This window comes from Rousettus aegyptiacus, unplaced genomic scaffold (assembly GCF_014176215.1).
Source record: "Rousettus aegyptiacus isolate mRouAeg1 unplaced genomic scaffold, mRouAeg1.p scaffold_m13_p_7, whole genome shotgun sequence".
In the NCBI taxonomy this organism is placed as follows: Eukaryota; Metazoa; Chordata; class Mammalia; order Chiroptera; family Pteropodidae; genus Rousettus; species Rousettus aegyptiacus.
The window spans coordinates 50,563,381-50,579,474 of NW_023416310.1; the positions used below are offsets into that span (position 1 = coordinate 50,563,381).

At 34.2% G+C, this 16,094-nt stretch overlaps 1 protein-coding gene and 1 pseudogene across 1 annotated transcript in view; one reads left to right on the forward strand and one right to left on the reverse strand.

The window, feature by feature from the left end:
- Positions 1-16,094, reverse strand: part of LRRTM4 (leucine rich repeat transmembrane neuronal 4) — a 636,794-nt gene that overhangs the window by 457,846 nt on the left and 162,854 nt on the right. The window lies entirely within an intron of this gene.
- LOC118606085 lies at positions 1,449-1,567 on the forward strand (annotated as a pseudogene).

Here is a 16,094-nt window from a genome sequence, read left to right on the forward strand (position 1 = left end):
AAGTCAACCTGATTTTTTGAGAAACACAGTCAAGGAAACCTAAAGACACTGATAGCAATCCTCCAACTCTGCTTTAGTTAACTTACTTTACCCTAGATTATAGAACCTGTTAGCCAAACATGCCATTTTCACATTGCCACTTAAAAAGGCTCTATAAAACTTGCTCTTACCCCAAATAACCCAGGAAGATTATTCTCACCCATGGATTCTTTTCCCTCAAATAAAATACAGCGAACTTGTTACTAAACTGTTTTAATTGTCAGTTGATACTGTGCTTACATTTAATAGTTTCCATGAAAAAGTGTTCAGATTAGGTTTCTTAATGTAATGCAGATTCTTTGGGCATTTCATCACTGCCTATAAATAGCTCTGAGTCAATTTTGGCTGGAACATGGGGTTTTCATAGAGCTTAGATAAGAATGGCTGCAATATTTCTGGTTTTATATTCTATCCCACATGTATTTGACTTCATTAACTTGTTTTCCTCAACATATGTTTATTGAGAGTTTAGCTTATGTTAAGGAGTTTTGGAGAAGGGGAACAGAGTAGTAAACATAAAACAGATAAGGTTTTTACTTCCATGAAGTTAAACAGTCCCGTGGGATATAGGAGATAGATGCTTCAATAGGTAAACTCATACTCACAAAATCATATTTCTGACAAAAGTGCTACAAAACTGAGAGTAGATTAATGGAGGCTCAGATCTAGTCCAGGAAGCAAAGAGAGGGTCCTCTGAAGATGAGATCTTTACCTCGAATTAGCTTTATCTGGAGAAAAGTGTTTAGGAAATAAAACAATAGACTACACAACAGCCACTAGGTAGGAGGCAACTTCATGCTTTCAGGGCACTCTTATATCCTCTTTTAGCTAAAGTAGAGTGAGGTAGGAGATATATCATTAGGGAAATGGCTGGAGAGATTGACTCAAAATAGATCACACTGAATTCTGTAGGTTATTTATAGATTTGTGAATTCATCCCAAACTCTTAAATAAGACAGTGTTGTGGTTTAATTTTTTTTTTTTTCAGCAAAGCCACTGACTGTCTTCTGAGGATAAATGAGAGAGGCATACAAGTGGATGTGTGAAGGATAATTAGGAGGACATAGTACAGGTCTTGAAGACCAAATCTATTGCCTTAAACAAGAGTGATAGTAGAGTGACAGAGGAAAGTAACTGAATCAATAATTATTTAAAAATTTGAATTATTAAGAGCATGAAGAACTAGATATACTTGGTGGAAAAGATGCTGTGCTTCCCCAACCAAATCCCCTCTATGGGACCAGTTGTCCTTTAAGTCAGCTGCTAGACTCACAGCTAATCCCTTCTACAGGGAAATCTGAGAAACTGCTTGGAAGTTAGATACCACTCCCCATTCTTCATACCCATTCCCAAAGCCAGGTGACTGGCAGTCTCTATAGTACTGTCCCCTTGATACAGAATACCTTCTGTTCTATGGCCATGCCATCCTGAACAAGCCCGATCCCATCTGATCTTGGAAACTGAGCAGGGTTGGGCCTGGTTAGTACTTGGATGGGAGACCACCTAGAAAGACCAAGTGCTGTAGGTGTAAAAAATTAAAAATTAAGGGATTTGTAAGCTGACAAGGTCCTTGCAATCTGTGAGGTCAACCAAGGATTGCCTCACCTTAAAAAAAAATGAAGAAGAAGAAGGAGGAGGAGGAGGAGGAGGAGGAGGAAGAGGAAGAAGAAGAAGGAGGAGGAGGAGGAGGAGGAAGAAGAAGAGGAAGAAGACGACGACGACGATGAGGAGGAGGAGGAGGAGGAAAGGAGGAGGAAGAGGAAGAAGGAGGAGAAGGAGGAGGAGGAAGAGGAAGAGGAAGAAGACGACGACGACGATGAGGAGGAGGAGGAGGAGGAGGAAGAGGAAGAGGAAGAAGACGACGACGACGATGAGGAGGAGGAGGAGGAGGAAAGGAGGAGGAAGAGGAAGAAGGAGGAGAAGGAGGAGGAGGAGGAGGAGGAGGAGGAGGAGGGAAAAGAATATCTTCTGTATCTAAACCCCTATCCAAACCCCTTAGTCTCTGCTTCTAGGGAATCTGAAATAAGACAGCTAGCAAAGGAAAAAATATTTCCAGGATGATTCTCATTCTTCTGACTAATGCAACTTTTTCTTGCACTGAAGATAGAGCTAGTTATGGAGATTACAGACGTGAGTTCATTTTGGATCATATTAGGATCAAGACCCATATGAGCCAACCGCATAGAGATGTCAAGTTGTTACTCCATAGATGGCTCTGGACCTCAGGAACAAGGATAAAATTAGATTGTATTGATGTAATAAAAAGTAAATGAGCATGGGGATAAGAGAAAGAATAGCATCAGAATAGGGTGTTAAAGAGGAAACCACAGGTTCAGAATGGAGTCACTTGTGCTAAAGCCCATAATACTAAACCTATACTTAATACCTGACCATTTAAGGCTTCTCCAGGAATGTAATCTTAATTGACTAGCCTGGAATTTTCTGGTCAATACCAGAAAGGTAATCTGTCATGTGGGCCCTATACATCACCCAAAAGAGTCTGAGACAATCTGCCTTATAAGACCCCAGCCTTCCCCTAAGATAAATCACCTGGCATAAAAAAATCCTTTTTTATTTTTATTTTTTAATTTTGCTGATAGCTTTATTGTTCTGCACAGTTTCTGCCTATAAAAGCTTTCTATACTGTATAGCTTCTCCGAGCATCTCTACCTACTAGATGGAATGCTGCTGATTCATGGATGCTTGATAAATCTAGTTAGGTCTTCAAATTTACCCTATTCGATTTTTGCTTTTTAATAAGGGTCAAGGTCCCCCTCAACAATTTGGAATTACCAATGGTCCATTTGCTTCACTTCTCTGAAGGCACTTTTCCTGTTGAGGTTCGAAAATTTTACCCTTTTGGTTTGTTGTGGTGAGGACATTCTTTTTAAGGCGATGTCAACTATTTGTGGAGGTTTCAGCTCTTTGTTCTGGTAAAATTAGTGCAAAAGGATTTTTTTCCTAAGCAATGAATCAGCTTTATCTGGGGTTGATTCTGGTAGTAGAATTATTGTGGGTTATGTTTAAACTGCTTATCGTTTACCTTTTAATCATCAAAACAGTTCACTCCTCTTCCCATCTCTCCTATGAATTAGATCTACAGAATTCAACCTTATTTCCAGCCAATGGAATAAAGGATACTATATTTTATCCTTCTGGACTAGTTACTCTTTCTGGGTTACCATCTTGTCACAAAAATATCATGCTTACTACATGTAAGTTTGAGACTATCATTTGACAAATTTTTTTTTCACTGATTTTGCTTATGAGCTTCTATTTCTCTCCCATATCTGTTTTAATTTCAGAATATAAAATGTTTCCTAAACTTGGGTCTGAGATATCTCTGGGGCAAGACATGCTTTTGGCAAAAACAAGGTTTGTTTCATTTTTTTAATCTGCAGTTTTCTCCTCTAAGGTGAACACAGTAAGGGAGTAGCGGAAAGATTTTCTCCCTAAATTTAATGTAGGCTCTCCCATCATTTGGATGTAAGGATAGCAAGCAAGCTAATTATATATATTAAACTATTATATATATATTGTAACACTAAAAGGTAACACTGTGTGAACCAAATAACAGGATTAATCATAATGTACAAAATATAAAAATCATAAAAGATTAAAAAATGATGGAGTAATCTGAGAATGTGATACAAATTGTTTATATATATAATTTCAAGACTCAACTCCTACAGCTCCCAATATTGCACACCACTTAGGTGAGTGTAGATTTTTGTTTTTGTTTTTTTCCCCAGGACAATTAGTAACACATCAGTAACAATGATGAGCTATTTGCCGATGTATAATAAAGACAGTTATGTAAAACTGTTCCTTAGTCATGGTACATTTTGTATTTGAAAAAAGTAATTTAAATTCTCTATAGGTAAAGGAAAGAAAGGAAGAATTATAGGTTTTAAATTAGGTGGTTAATAGGAATAAAGGAGAGAAGAGTTGAGGGATCCCTTATTCTCCTATGTAATTACAACATTTTGGACTGATGTCATCTTTTGACTTCTATTTTTCCCCTGTCTAATTATAGGCAGAACTAGCTTCTCTATAATGTATTTTTTAGGGAAATAGAGGGAGCCCAGTAATATTCATGTGGTTATCCCCTTCAAAAATTATTTCAAAGATGATGTGTAGATGGAAAAGTTGAAGCAAAATGCAAGTGAATATTAGTAAAAAGGGGAAAAATGAAATAAAGAAAAATAAGAATGCAACTAGAATGAAAACAGTAAAGGAAAGGAGGAAGTGGTAAGGAGATAAAAGTAGAGGGGATTTTAAAAGGGAGGAGGAAGGCTGGGCAATCACAGGAAAGACATAAAGAAGAGGGAAGAAAGGAAACAAAGAAGACAGGTGAAAAAATACAAGGAAAGAAAACATACCTGGTGGATTTCTCATTGCATAGATTTATATCCAGAATTTGCCTTTTATCAAAATACATGCATTAAGAGACATGACATTGCATTTCTTATTATATATTGTGCTAAAGCCTTGGTGACCTCTTAAATTTGGTAATAAAAGTTAGTTTCAGCAAATAAGTTTTATCCATTAACTCCACAGCCTGCTTGAAATGACCAGAGATTAAGTTAAATTTACAGTCCAAGTGAGCTCAAAGGTGTAGGTGAAGGCTGATGCTATTAGGTCTGAATACTGGCTCTCTGCAAACTCCTGTCACATATGCTGCAGCAGTCATAGCAACCTCGTCTGTCTCAGATGTGACTGTTGCCAGAGAGTTCACCGATTTTTCCACGGAGAATCCTGAAGCTTGCTGTTTGGGTTGACATTTTTATAACTGTATAGTTGAAAAGGGAAATTTCCAGCAATGGGAGTGTCATCTTTCTCTTCTCTCTTTCCTTCTTCCCTTTTCTCCCTCATTCTCGCACCCTCTTTTTTTTCACTGATCACAACTATTCCATGAGAACATCTTCAGCCACAGTTTGAGGATGTAAGAATTGGAGCTTTACAATGACAGTTTCTAAAACTATAACTTCTCAAATATATTATTCATTCATAAGCGAAATGTGAAGCCCTGGGGGAGAGTGCAGCGAGCTATGATCTACGGTTTACAAGGGCTGTCGTTGGGAGAAGTTACACAGGACTCTCCACAGAACTCAGCAGGTGATTTATTCCTACTTAGAGATTTCAGGCTGCACGATAGGCACATAAATTGAAATAAGCTGACAAATGACTTCTATACCTCAGCCCTGATATCTCAAAAGGCCCTGCACATGCTCTAGATAGAGAATCGCTTGAAGCAGAGATCTCTTGAGGGCCGAGATGGTAAAAAGTCAAATGGTCTGATGCTACCTGAGAATCTTGACCTGGTTCTTTCAATGTTTCTGAAATGAGTTTCTTCACTTGAAAAATTTAGAGAATAACCAGGATTTTGTGAACCTCAGATGAGATGGGCTACTAAAGGTTGACACCGACAGTATATTTTCCACTGGGTTTAGCATGGCTAAGAAGCTTGTACCCGGATAAGACTAACCTTAGGATAGCCACCGCTCATCAAGAAGCATCCGTGGTGTGCTACTGACTGGTTATAATACATTCAGTTTTGTGTAACTTTACAGAATTCAGCCCACCTAACCAAAACATTGCTCATATAAATTGTACCTTTATTTCTGGGCCCTCTGACTTTCTAATCAAATATAGCTTTTTATTCAATAGTTATTTGAGTGAGTACTTAATATGAGCTGGGCTGGGAATTCTCCTAGGTAGGGAATGCTGGTGTGAACACAATGAAAACAAAATTTTATCTTCAGGGAGTTTACATTTGATAAGGAGTGACTAGCAATTAAAAAAAAAAGTACCAGTAAAAACTGTACTATGTTTAACAATGCTATGTGCTAAGGAAAAAAATGAAGCCAGGGAGGGCTCCCTGTGCTGTGTTTGCACTGAAGTTCCAAAACTGCAGAAATCACCACCCCTCTGCTGAGGGTGCTCAGGTTAGTGAGGGTGTCAGACATTCCAACAAATGTGGTGCATGGACCATAGGTGTCCTCACAGTAGGATGCACAGAAATATGTGGGAGGGAAGTGGAGAGAATATCTCTTATTGTAATGTGAGGTGGAGAACAAATAAGTTTCACTGAAGGGGTATGCATTTGTTTTGGGTCTTGAGGAACATATAGGACTTTACCAGGTGGCTTGATCAGGTGGGGTGAAGGTGTTAGAAGAGTAGGAAATAATTGAATTTTTATAAGAATAAACTGAATAATCCTATTTAGCCAAAAATTGTGGATTTATTTAGGCAAGGAATAGTCGGGAACCTGGAGAATGGAGCCAGTGTGACCTGGGCTTTACTGCAGTCTGAGAGGAGAGACAAGAGGTGCAAAGAAGGCAGAGTTAGATTATACAATCACTTCGTCCCCTCTAGGCAACAAGACTTGATTTGGTTGAACCCTTGAATGATAGGGTGACTGGCTCAGATCTCTATTTTAGACATGTCACTTGGTAAATGTCACTTGGAGGAGGATGATCTGAAGGGGTAGGGCTGTAGGTGGGGAGACTACTTGCTAGGTATAAACTAGGCATTTAGTGCAAGTTTGGGAGCTGTTGTTATTTAATAAGTAACCAAGTTTTCTTAAACTTGTGCCCACATGGTTCAAATGACTTGCAAACTACCCACAGAATGAGCTGACATGTATCTAATTAATAGTGCTTTATTCAATAGTGCTGATTGCAATCAGAATAATGATATTTAAAATATTATTTGTTGTTTATATTTTGTTAAGTGGGAAAAGAAGTGACCCTTCAAAAAGTTTCATCCTGTGCTAAATGAAGAAAAATAAGTGATAAGCTGCCAAAACCATGTTTACAGAGATTTTAACAATGTAAGAAAATTCCTTCAGCATGCGAAGTAAAATTAAAATTTAAAAATACATATTTATAATCTGGTTTCTATTTTATATGTACATGTATGTATATTGTATATATATTTGTGAATGAATTATGACAACATTTTATAGATGTTATCTTTAGGCAAATGTATAATGGATGTTTTCTTTTTCTTCTTCTTCTTTTATACTCATCTATGCTATTGACAAATTCCTGTTCTGAACTTTCTCTGAGTAAAACTTATTTGAAAAAATAAAATATAGGAAGTTTCAGGTGTTTAATTCTTTTCAATTGTAGAATCGATTTCAAAGCCCAGCATTTCATAATGCTTTTTATATTATAGGAAATAGAAATGATTAAATTGTCAAAATATCAAAATGGTACTTTATCCATTATAGAAATAAAGCAGTGTGACTCAATTCAATGTTTCTCTATATGTTCATATTTATTAAGACTCTCTGGAAAGTGGTGATAATCCATTTTTAAAACAATAGTTTATGTTATTTGAAAGGCAAAATACAATTGGTGGATGAATCGAAAGATGCAAAGACAACTAGAGATCTAACTCAGGACTCTAGCAATACTTTTATCTTGTTTCCTCTTATTCTCTCTCTCAGTGGTTCTCTTTCTACTTTGCCTTCTTCATGTAGAGATTATTCTTTCTTACTTCACACATGTATTCTTTCCTTTATACAGGTTTAGAAGCCTCGGCAGGGAAATAAAAAATCCATCTCCCAGGGTTTACATGCCAATTCCAGGGGAGATTTTTTGGCCCTATTTGGTTTACATGTCTTTCAGTGGACAATCTCTATGACTGGGGCAGTGGGATAAGGGACAATAATAGTACAGGCCTACTCTTAAAGTTTGGAACTATAGAATCTCTGCCAAAACTACTCTGTTCTGCTGATGTAGCACAATAGCAGCTTTAGACAATACATAAATGAATGGGTGTGGCTGAGTTCCAATAAAATTTTACTTAAAAAAAAAAAAAAACAGGCAGAGGGATGTATTTGTTCTGCTAGTAGTAATTTGCTGACCCTACTCTAGTGATTTTGCTGTGCTTTTGTAAAATTATTTCCAAAAAGGAAAAAAAAATGCACTCTCTCATCATATCCTTTGAGAACCTTGGTCCTTCAATAGTTAGCTCATAAATAAGTTTTATCAAAACTGTAACATTTTCTAAAATTTCTTTTAAGATATATTGGCATACTTTCAAGAGTACCTTCGAATTACTTTCCGCAAAATATTTTAAAGATTACTTTTATGTAATTATCTTTCCTAAAATTAATAGTTTTAGAATATGTGTTCTTGTTTTGTTTTCTTTTTTTGTCATCAGTGTATTAGAAGTCATTAAAGTCAGTCATTCTTAAACCTTGCTACAGCCAAGGATCTCTCATAATAAGTCACTGCCTGCAGCTGTTACCAAGGCTATGTACATTCACCCTCTTTGCTTTAAAACTTAAACTAGTTTTCAAGCTATTTGTCTAGACTAAATAAATCCTCTTACAAAAACTTTACTTTTACATCTAGGTCAAAAAAAAAAAACAACTGCCATGTGTCAACGTAGTCATAATTGAAGTTCAAAGAATTTGAATTTAGTCTAATTTTTTAAGTCACTCATCTTAAGGGAAAGATATAGAAAACTTCTGTGACTGCAAGGATATTGTACATATGCATTTCATATTCCTAATAGGGTATAGCCACTTAAGGGATAATTAACATCTAACTAATAATCACTGCCTTGAAATGGCTTTGTGAAATAATATGGCATGCCAAAATTTATTTATGCCATCAACTTACAAGAACTCAATTATTTTCATACTCAAAGAGATATCATATAAGTACCACAACTATTTAAAGGCATAAGAGAGCCTAGTGCACATGACTGGATGAACTAGATGTTTCTGACGGGTATTGCTCATCCTATCATTGTTCTCTGCCTTACCTATCTCATTATTCAAGACACTGGCCTGTTTCCATCCTCTGAGACCCACACTCTGAATAAATTTGAAGAGAATTAAATTAACATGATCAAAAATTAACATAGCACTTCACAACTCAGAAAGCTGTGTCTCGTTCCATCATTTCATTTGTCTCATTTAAATGTCAACTCCTCAGAAAAATCTTCTTTGTCAGTCCTATCTAAAGTATCCTCTTACCTCTCTATCCTTCTCTTTTTTTATTCCTGGCTTATGGAATAAGCCCGATATGATGTTATACATTTATTTATTTGTTTAGTATCTTTCTTCCCCATGTAATTCCATAAGGCTAGCATGGCCATGTAGCAGGTGCTCGATAAATATTTGTTAAGAGGAAAACTAAATAAGCCTTGTCTATTGGCAATATATGTATTAGTGCCCTGAATTAAAAATGAGGAAAACACAACTCGAGAATAAATGTAGTAGTCAGGACCACATATCTAATTATTAAGGTTTCCAGACACTTACTCCTTAAAAACTCCCACTGAATTATGTTGCTTCCACCTCTCCAAAGTAATGGGTCAGGGACAGATATATAGAGACTGGATGGAAGAGAAGGACAGAGCAACATCTCATCTCTCAGAGGCTGAGGATAGTGCCACAAGTGAAGGAAAAGAGTAGGCTCATAAGCAGGGGAAAAGCTGTCACAGAAAGCTTGGGTATTCGTAACCATCACTTGCTTTTATTTTCTCCAATGAATATTATTTCATTCCCTAACTAGAATAATACATATTGATAACTGTGACCAAAATGAGCAAACTCTTAAAGGCTATAAATCTATATTCTGAATATAAATTTACACGGATTGAAAGGAAGGTTAGTATAAACCAGATTCCATATGAAATGTGATGTGCCACATTTTGATAAATTTTTAAGAAATTGATAACACATTATTAGTGCACATTCAAAAAGAAAGATGCCAGGGAGTACCTCTATTTTGTTTCACTAAAATATCTATTCACTAGATATACATTTTAAATACACCCTTAGCCATGCACTGCTAGAGGAGGTAGCATAGAAGTGGTTAAGACCGTGACTTTGGAGTCAGAGGGTATAAAAATTAATTATTTACATTATTCACAGATCTTGGGGAAAAGAACCATTCTAAATTAGTATCTTTTTATTATGAAATTAGGATCATAAAAAAATCTACCATATAAGACTACTATAAAAATTATATGAATTAATACATCTAATGAGTTTAGTACAGTACGTGGAACATTGTCAAGTCCTTACTGAAAGTTTTGTATTCACATTCAAGGAATGAAACATATATTTAACTTCTGAAATAACACTAAATTAATCACAATAAAACTCTACATAGATTGTTGACATTTTAAACACTTTCACTGTCATATATAGAAAATGAGTGCTTATTTATACTTGAGAAAAAAAATCGTAAAGATAAAAGTACGAGACAGAAATACAAGTTATTGTAGGAATAAAAGAATTTATAGTGCCACTATGTTTGTATTCTCTTGATTTATCATTTATTGAGCATCAGAAGTTATTTTAAGTTGGCCTCTATAACTCATGATTTCATATTTTTTCAGGCATTTGACACTACAAGTTGCTTAATAGAATAAAAATATGGACCTTGCTCAGGGAGCATGATTTACATTTCAAAGTAAGATTTAAAAATAAAAAGTTACTTGGTACTTGGTAACTGTGTAGAGAGGAAATTTAGCAGTGCATATCATACAACCTCATAAAATACCTCTGAGTCAGAGAACATTTAAGTAGTGTAAAACCCTGATATAAAGCATTTTGCAATTCCAATTTTAGGTGTTCTGCCAGTGAAATGAAATCCTCCATGGGCACAGTGGTGTACAGTGTATATCTCTTACTATCCCGTGGATTATCAGGAATATAAGGGTCCATTTACTCAAAAATATTTCTTGAGTGATAACATGAGTCAGGCATTCTCCTAGTCACAGGGGCAGACGTGAAGATAAGGACATAATCCTTAATATCTAGCTTAACATAACCAGGTAGAGAAAATATATCCCCACCTGTACTAGATTCCTCTTATGCTGAAAATATATGATTAGGTCCTCCTAGGTTTTTTGTTGTTGTAGTAGCTCCAACAATGAAATATGTTCCTTTTTGCCTCTGAGCCTTTGTTTACATTTTCATTCTGTCCAGGATGCTTCTCTTCATCTCCACCCCTTGTTTTCTGTTGGACTCTGTTTAGCTTTGAATTTTTGACTGAGATGCTGCTTCTCTATGTAAGACTTTATTTTATCATAGATTTTTTTCAGCTGCTATGATTATATAGAACAATCCATAATTCCTCTAGATCAATGTTTATCACATTTTTGTTGATGATTACATTTTAACTTTTTCTCCTCTACCACCCTATGAGGATAAGAACCACATAGGCTGTTGTTCAACACAAGAGAAGATACTCAATAAATATCTGCTGAATAAACATAAAAAGATGAATGCCACTTGATAATTTGGGTTAAATGCTGAGAGGCCGCTAAGATAAAATTGTTTGTAGGGAAGTCTAAGGAGTTAATATTGAGTAATGACTCTTTTAGATGCCTTTTAGACATGAATAGAAGTTTACCAGGCAGGGTAAAGGAGAAGGACATTTATGGAAAGAGAAAAAAGTTTGTATAGACAAGAGGAACTTTTCCAAGTTTGAGTTGGAAAAGTTCCTTATAGAGAATAATAGTTTGTGAAAGGTTGTAAAGAGCTTAATAGAATATGCAAAAGAACTGTTATCACGATGGATAAAATATCACAAACGTTCTATGTCAGTTAATGGCTGTTTCAGAATGAAGACAATATTTAAGTTAAATAAAATTTGGACAGGTTTTATGACTGCAGGTTTCCTCAGCACAGTTTGCTATTCCAACGTACTACACAATGTACTTTACCATGAAGTTATAGAATATATAGAGCTTTTTAAATATGTTTTTGTTTATGGAGAAAAGAAGAGTTTCTTTTCCATGGAACATCATAAAGGATTTATGTGCAGATGAAACATTTTGGGAATGAGTTGTGTGGTGCAATGGTTCTCAACAGGGATATTTTTTTTTTTTTAATTTTTAATTTTACCAGAGGTCTTTTGGAAATGTCTGGAGATATTTTGGGCTGTCACAACTGTGTAGTCAGGAATTGCTGCTGGTGGAGAGAGGCCAGGGATGCTGCTGAACATCCTACAAAGCTCAAGATAGTTTTCCCAACAGAGACTGATCCCTCACAGAATGTCAGTAGTGCCAAATCTGAGAAACCCTAGTGTCGTGGAAAGTGCAGTAGTTATGAATTCAGATAGAAATTCAAATCTCTATTTTGTTGCTTATAACTGTTGGATTTTCAACAAGTTATTTAATCTGATTATGTCAGATGCTTCATTGGGAAGAAATGAAAGTAATTTGAAAGATAAAGGTTATTTTGAGAAATAATGTATATAAAATTGTATAATGGAATATCTGTTGCAGAACAGTAACTTAATAAATGAAAACATAACAGTCACTTACCTAGCGTTATTTGATTGTTTTCCACACCCACTGATTCTATTCTCTCTGCTTCTGTTAACAAGCTTTTCTCTGTGGACACACATGTAGCATATGCCCCAGGCTGATTCAAACTTGGCATCCTATGCCAATAGCCACAATTAGAATCTTAAGAATGGGCAGATGATTCAAACTGGGTCATTAGTACCTTTTCCAAACTCGATTAAAAATAACACTCCTGCTCCCTTGTTAAGAAACTGATACAGTTGTACTGGATATGACTAAAACTCTTTTATAGTAAGAGAGTTTGAAGCTGGTATTGAGAGGAAAACAAATATGAGAGATGTAGAAAGAAAGACTGAATTTGAGCCTTGTATCCATCCAGTCATTGCTGAAGCCAGTTCTTCTTGCCATTATTTGAAGTAACAAAAGTCAATACATCTTTTATTTTTCTTTGGCTAGATCATTGTGTTTCTGTCACTCAGAAATAGAAGTTTTAGAACTAAAAATACCTGAGTAGGCTTTATTTTAAAAAATTGGAATTATACAGGAAAATATAAGGAAACAAAGTTATATTAACAGAAATTAATTATCCAATCTGAATGATAAGGAGAAAAAAGATTGAGGAAAAAAGTAAATACAGAGCCTTAGAGACTTATGGGACAATACCAAAAGTTTAAAATTTGTGTTTTTGTGGTACCAGAAGAAAAGTTGAGAATGGTGCAGAAAAAAAATAAATTTAAACATACGAACTGCATGAAAGTGATGAATTCATAAACTTAAGAGGCTCAGATGATACTAAATAGGGTTAAGTCAAAGAAATCCTTGCCAAGGAATAACACAATAAAACTGCTAATTAAAGACAGAACACTCTAGAGGTAATATTAAAAAAAATATATATATATATATAACATATATATATACAATTAAAACACTAAAAAAAACCTAAAATGAAATAAAAATACATAAATGACTTTAAAAAAGAAAAAAACTGAAAAACAAAAACAACAAAAAGAGAAAATAAAAATAAACTTCACACATATCACTGACCACAGTAAATATAAATTGTGTAATCATACGGTTAAAATGGAAGACAGAGAATATAAAAATATATATTTAAAATGGCAAACTGATACTTATTAAAGTTATTTTTTCTTATAAAGTGGTAGGAATAAACAAAGAAAAGGCAAAATATTTCAAATATACATCCAAAAAGGGCTTGTATCCAAAATATACAAAGAACTCTTAAAACTCAACAGTAAGAAAAAACATCCTAGTAGGCAAAAAAAAAAAAAAAAAAAAAAAAAAGGCGGGGGGGGGTTATTAAACACCTCATCAAAGAAGATATCCAGTTGGCTGATAAGCACATTGAAAGATGTTCAACTTCCTAGGGTTATGAAAATTAAAATATAATGAGATACCACTATACAAACACTAGAATGAAACAAGAACAGCAACAACAAAACTCTGAGTACCATTTGCTGGTGAGGCTATACAGCAATTGAAGTGCTCTAACATTGCTGGTGAGGATGCCAAATGATGGTTACTCAGGAAAAGAATTTGGCAGTTTCTTTTAATGTTAAATATACATTTGCCATATGAATTCGCGATCTCATTTCTAGGTATTTTCTCTAAAGGAATGAAATCTTACAGTCACACAAAACTTGTACTTAAGTTTATAGAGATTCCATTAATAATTATAAAACCTGAAAAGAATTCAGGATGAGTGTATAAACAAACTGTGCTACTTTTGTACAATAAAATACTATCCACCAATAAAAAGCAATGAACCATAGTTACACATAACCTGTATGAATTGGAAAGGTATTATGCCATTTACAAAATGTTACATAATATATCAATCTTTTATATGATATTCTGGAAATGGCAAACTCTAAGGAACAGAGAAGAGATCAGTGATTGCTAGGGGTTAGGCATAGGAGAGAGTTTGAGTATAAAGGAGTAGTCCTAGGTGAGGTGATGGACCTGTTCTATATCCCAAATATGGTGCTCATTACATGGATTTAACTATGTGTTAAAATTCTTAGAGTGGTAAACCAAAAACAAGTCAGTTTTACTGAAAATAAATGAAAAAAAATTAAATAATTTGAGAAAATTTGTTTAGTTATATGTTTTTCAAGATAATGCAAGGGCAGAAATTATATTAGAAAATACGGATTTTAAAAAATTAAAGCATTTGTGATAAATCAATGCAAAAAACAGATGCAGATTATCCCTGAGGGAAAATTTTACAATGCACATAATTATATAAAAGGTTTTAATTAACACTAATTTATGAAGAGCTTTTGACAATTAATTTTTAGAAATTAATACCCAAGTAAAAAATGGGTAAAACCATATTAATACAATTCATAAATTCATAAGGAACTATTATACAAATGGCTAGTGACATGAAGTTGTTTTATTTTGCTATGAAATATAAAGAAGCATGAGAAAGTATATGTGCCCAACAAAATGACAGATAAAAGTAAAATCTGTGCAAATGCACTAATGCAAATGTGTGTGTGGGAAGGAGTCTATGTACTTTCAGGTGAACATAGGTAACTGGGATGTGGAAAATAGACACTCCTATATACTGTTGGTAGAAACTTTAAATTTGTACAATATTCTTTGGAATAATTATAATAAGACTTAAAATTTCTCAGAAAACTAGAGGATCTACTTGTGAAAATCACATTAAATAATCATTGATGTAGACAAAAATATGGCTGTGGGGTTTTCAATTAAAGCATTCCTTATAACATTGAGAAATTCAATCGAATGTAAATAATTAATAATAGTTTCGATTAAATAATAATATAAATGGTCGATGAAATAATGATGAAAAATATATTTATTTAAAAGGAAATAATCACTATAAAAGATTTTGAAAAATTAGTTGCAGAATGTAAGGACAACTTGACAATATTTTCTAAATAATATTTATGTGGTATTTCTTAATTTGTACACTACTTTAAATAATACAAATCATGTATATTAGGCTATGTATACCTTACTCTTGACTCTCTTCCCCCTATGCTGGGACTACATCAATAGGCTTCCTTGCACTCTGGCTTCCAGTTGGTTTGGCCAGTATAAGGCACTGACAGAGGTGGAAAGGCAGGAGGAGACTGAAAATGTTTATCCTTCGGGTTTCTCCTTGTGGGCTGTGATTTGATAGTGGTTATGTGCCTTGACCAGAGGCCATAACTTACGGCAAGTGTTTAAACTCTAAAGCTATAGTTTCACAGATTTTCATTAACCAGTATCTCCCATTCAGATCGGAAAAAAAAAAAATGATAGCCTTTATAAGTCTTCTATTTGTTAAATTCTCTCTTTAATCACCTCGTTTTAATTACCAGGTATTTTCTCCCAGGATCCTGAACAACGTTTTTATCAAAATATTAATAGAAGTTATTTTTGGCTATGGGACACAATTGATTTATTTATATTACTTTTATGTAAATTTACTTTTATGTGTTTTTTTGTTATTTATTTTAATGTGGTATTCTATAACTATGAAAGGAAAAATATGTAATTTACTAAAATAATGTTTCTCAGACTATCTGTGGTGAAAGATTAGTGTATTTTTTAATCAGTCATGAATACCATTTTATAAAATATAATGAATTGCAAAAAATTAAATTTAAAAAATATATATATAAGCCCTCCTTTATATTAAAATTCAACAGACATTAAATTATTCCATTATATTGCTATAAACACTTTTAAATGCTTATCTCAATTATGTTGTGTTTGTGAACTACGTCATT